The sequence below is a fragment of the Babylonia areolata genome, chromosome 24 (genome assembly GCF_041734735.1).
Source record: "Babylonia areolata isolate BAREFJ2019XMU chromosome 24, ASM4173473v1, whole genome shotgun sequence".
NCBI classification, from domain to species: domain Eukaryota; kingdom Metazoa; phylum Mollusca; class Gastropoda; order Neogastropoda; family Buccinidae; genus Babylonia; species Babylonia areolata.
The window spans coordinates 10,889,641-10,894,640 of record NC_134899.1 but is presented as its reverse complement, the minus strand read 5'-3'; the positions used below and the strand labels follow the sequence as shown (position 1 = coordinate 10,894,640).

General features: G+C 37.9%; 1 long non-coding RNA gene across 1 annotated transcript; it reads left to right on the top strand.

The window, feature by feature from the left end:
* Window positions 1-1,433: 1,433 nt before the first annotated feature.
* LOC143298875 (uncharacterized) lies at window positions 1,434-4,850 on the top strand. The gene is made up of 3 exons (XR_013057441.1): window positions 1,434-2,402; window positions 3,076-3,232; window positions 3,837-4,850. It is a non-coding gene; the product is annotated as an uncharacterized LOC143298875 (long non-coding RNA).
* Window positions 4,851-5,000: the final 150 nt, after the last annotated feature.

Here is a 5,000-nt window from a genome sequence, read left to right as displayed (position 1 = left end):
ACTGCCTTCGGCTTTTTTTCTTCTTCTTCTTTTCTTTCTCTCTTTCTTTCTTTCTTTCCTAAGTGGGGGAGGGGAGAGAGACAGAGTCTCATTCCGACCAGTCAGTATTGGTTGACCCCTTTTTTTGAATAAATGAGGAGAATACCAATTAACTATCTGTCCTCTCCCGCCTCCTGTTTTTCCACACACACCCCACGCCCCATCCCCCACCCCCAACCCCTCAACACCCCACACTCCCATCCCGCGTCTTCCCCCTACTCTCCCCCCCCTCACCTCCCATGCCCCCCCCCCCCCCCCCCTCAACACACTGTCTGTGTTGAATAATTGTTGATTTTGATTACGTCCGTTTTGGATTCTGAAGTGTGATTTTCAACTGTGACCCTTCCGCACATGCATAGGGATCACAAAGCTATCTCCGTGAGTATTATGATGATGATGATGATGATGATAATGATGATGATTGTAATTACAACAACAACAACAACAACAATAATAATAGTGTGCCAAACTGACAATAAAGTACATCTGTTTGCATAGGAAAATATCACACCGCGAAACTTCTTTTTTTATTTTTATTTTTTTAACATATGTTCATTCGATTGTGTTTCAAAATTCAATACACGTTGATCAAACTTTCGGGCTTGATGACATCTGAATCTTGAAATCTGATAACAATAATAATAAAAAAAAAGAAGACTTTTTGGACGTCGGGCGGGGTGGAGGGGAAGGGTAGGGAGGATCGTAGTGGAAAGTTAAATGGTGGAGAAATACCATACAATATTTACGGTTATATATTGCTTGTTCGCCCTCTCCCTCTCTCGCCATCTTGGAATTTGTTTGTTTGTTTGTTTGTTTGTTCTTTGTTGGTTTAATTCTTCTCTTCATCTTATCTTCATTCTCTGGGTTGGTTTGGTTTTTTTTTCCCCGTCTTGGGTCCTTGTGCTTCTGCGTTCCTCAGGTTATGCTGTCAGATAGTCAATCCGGTTCGTTCGTTCTTTAGTTTAACTCTCTCCATACGAACGGCGAAAGAGACGACGTTAACAGCGTTTCACCCCAATTACCATCATCAAAATATTGCAAGCGGAAGGCTCTTATACTGAAGAGGTGAATGTTGACAAAGAATACCACAATTCTGACGACGGAAGCTAAAGGTTGGGTCGTTCAGACACCCACTGGACATCCGAGGGGTCTGTGTAGAGGAGAAGAGAGGACTGGCCGTACTGAGTGAGTTAACGTCTTTTCACTGTAAGTGATATTAGACGAGGGAAGGAAAAAAATCGAGTGGGAGGAGGGGGAGGGATTACTGTGTACGCATACGAGTAAATGAAAGTGTGTGTGTGTGTGTGTGTGTGTGTGTGTGTGTGTGTGGAAATTATTGCTTTAAGTTTTGTTTAAAAAAAAATAAACAAAAAAATCATAACAATATAACATATGTGACCCTCCACCACGGAATGAGTCGCTTTGTCCCTGACCAACTTTCCCGCTAGCGGCGATTTTAGGCGGGTGGGGGTCAGGTTGTCGATTTTCAGATTTTGACTTCATAGTAAACTTTAGGCTTTCTTTTATCTCATATTGAAGTATCTAGGCATAACTGTGTCTTCTTTTGCCTTAAAAGTGTGCTTAAAATGCCTAACCCGTCATTCTGATCGCCTATGACTTCGCGAAATCGATCAACTTTGACAAGCTTGCCCTCCGTCATCTCTTGGAATCGACCGGTCGAATCATACATTGTTTTAAAGGTCAAGTCCGTCTCTTTCAATCTATGTCCTTCTCATTGGTTGATTTTTTAACTACGAGCGAATCGTCGCTTTCAAAATAAGGATACACTACGTAAACAATGCGTCACTATGAAGGAAAATCCCCTCTGTCATTGGCCGAGAGAGGCCACGTGACGAAACCAGCCATTCAGCACGCTAGCTCAAATAAACATGGTCGCAGGGTTCGGAAGCACGTTTTCAAGATTGACTTGGCGATTTCCTGACAAGATACACTTGCGCTGCACACATTTTGCCATTCAATGAAGAAGACGACATTTGTGAGTTTCTAACCCAGTACTTCATTGATGGAACTGACCGTTCATGAAATCGATCTCAGTGAACACGAAGGCAACGCTGATTTCGAAAGCAGACGACGCAGGATTGTCGTTCAGTTTTCATCAACAATAATATTAATTTTGATGTAGATGACGAATCAACATTTGCACTAGATACAGAAAGATTGGAAGCCTTCGCCTGTAATTGCCGAAATCACATGCACCAGGTGCCATCAGTGTTGTGACTGACATGGAAACAAGTGAAACTGACTTGCTGCACTGAAGTGATAGACCTGGGTTTCTCACAGCTCACACAAGGAATGTGCAAGCAAAGTGACTGGGGGACTGGATATAGCTGAAGTGTCTGAAGGTAAGCTTTCTTATTTTACCCACATTGACAAATACTGAAATGTAATGATGGTATAATCAATTGATAATAATTTGTTTAACAATGATTGACTCAAGACTGATTTATTGTCTTACATTGGAACAGGAATTCACTGTTTGACATGTGGAATAAAAATGATTAAAAGAATAAAGTGAATCTGAGGAAATTAACAGAATGTAAATTAAAAGATCTCTCTCTCTCTCTCTCACACACACACACACACACACACACACACACACACACACACACACACACACACACACACAATGTGTGACACAGTGTGTATACATGTCACTCACACACACACACACACACACACACACACACACACATACATACACAATGTGTGTCACACAGTGAGTCACATACTCACTCACTCACACACACACACACACACACACACACACACACACACACACACACACACACACTGTCCCTTCACAGTTTAACCATTTAACTGAGCAAGGGGAGGTTCAGGGGCATGACATTATGAACAGTTTTCAGTTTCACAGAATTTGCTTCAATGGATATTTTATGTGAATGTGTGTCAGGTTGGTGTGTGTGTGTGTGTGTGTGTGTGTTGTTTTAAATAAATATAGAGTTGTGTCAACAGTAAATACTAACAGTATTACTAATAGTTCAATTTCTTTTTCAGCCCTGAAAGATATGATGGTACTTTATATGCCTGCCTGTACACCAATGAATAATTCTGATATCACTGCTGGCAAGTCATGTCATCAGAAGGAGAGGCAACACCACCAAACTAACTACACTGTCAACTAAAGAACTGTCTGCTGGTGAACTATCTATGAGTGAGTGAGTCAACTGTTAATGTACTATGATTTATAGTATAAATTTACCATGAAGTGTGCAAACTTAGTTTCTTTTTACAAACTTTGTCTAGATGTACATGTATGGAATTGTAAACTTTTGCACAGACATTTACATAAATGATATAAGTGTGCATGTGCTTGACATGCCACTATGCATAAAGTAACTTAATGGATTGCAGCATGTCATGCACATGCACACTGATATGCACACTGATACTCATAGTGATACAGCATTAATAATCACTATTTCATACTTTTATTATCAGTAAACTGCTTTGTCTGATTATATTATGATATATATATATATATATATATATATATATATATATATATATATATATATATATATATATATATCATAAGTGTATTCTTTTTTTATTTTCTGATAAAATACATAGAACTAGAAGTAAAGCATTTTGTAAAGTCCTGTGTAAAGAATGAAAGCTGTGATGTAAATGTACAAAACTGAAATTACTGTTGATATTTAAGGCATTAATGAATAAACTTTAGAACATATAGAAAATAATTCAAAACAAAGGAAATGAAAAGAGATAAAGAAGTATTACATAACAAACTGTTTCAGGATAAACCATGCATTTTTGGAACATACTGACACCACCGGTGGAGAAAAAAGAGTGGAGGAAGAAGGTTCAATATCAACACCATCCACCCTGATGACACTTTGTACCACAAGAATTGATTACCTGTGCCACATATCTGCACATTTTTTTATTTTTATGTTTTATTTATTTATTTTTTTAGCAGATTGAGTGTTTGTTTGATGAGGTTGTGTGTCTTTATTGTGTGAAGTATGGGTTTGACAAGTAGGTTTTCTTTGCAGATGAAGTGTTTGAAGTGTTCATTTGGATTATGAAATGTATTTCATTTGATGCTATGCTGGGATAAAACACACATGAACTTGTACCTTTTGTATGAGCAGTTTTGTTATGTGGATCTTTTTTGTTATTTTGTTGTGCTTGTTGTATGGATTATGGTAATATCACAAGCACACTAAGCCAGTGAGCACATTGAATTACAACAATCACATGATTCGGCATCATGATTTAGCATTTTTTACCTCTAATCTGGCATAAATTTTAGTACACATACTGTACATAGCAAAAGTTTCATAGTAATTGGACCACAAACAACACAACAACAAAACTGATCTTAAAACTGGAAGGTTTTTAGTCATGTTGAGCTGATTAAAAAGTAAGTATACTAATACTTCAGTTGCAATTCTTTCCAAAAAAATTAGAAAATTCTTATTTGAATAAAATCAAATACACTCAATATTTTTCTTCCAAATTTTGTGCAATTGTGGATATTGCCACTAACTATGTGTGTGCCAAATTTCATGAACATATCTTGCTTAGAAGTATGTGGTTGCTATGAACATGTTCCAAAACTTTTCGGCCTTGATTTCTCAGTTCGTTACTTTCGCGACTTTAGAACTTCAAATCACAATAACTTTTCACAGAATCATCCGATTTACAAACTTTTTTTTTCGCTGTAAAGGTCATTTATTGCAGATTTATGATATACCAATAACTAAAAATCGACCTCTGGTGCAAAGCGACTCATTTCGTGGTGGAGGGTCACATATTTCTAATGAAAAACTAACAACTATAACAGCGAACCAACTGGACTGTTTAACAAGGAGTTGAAAAAGTCATACATTAGCAATGGACTGCTGAAGATGGTCTACATCGCGAGGTACTCCTGTCCTCTGCAGTGCTGCAGGTGG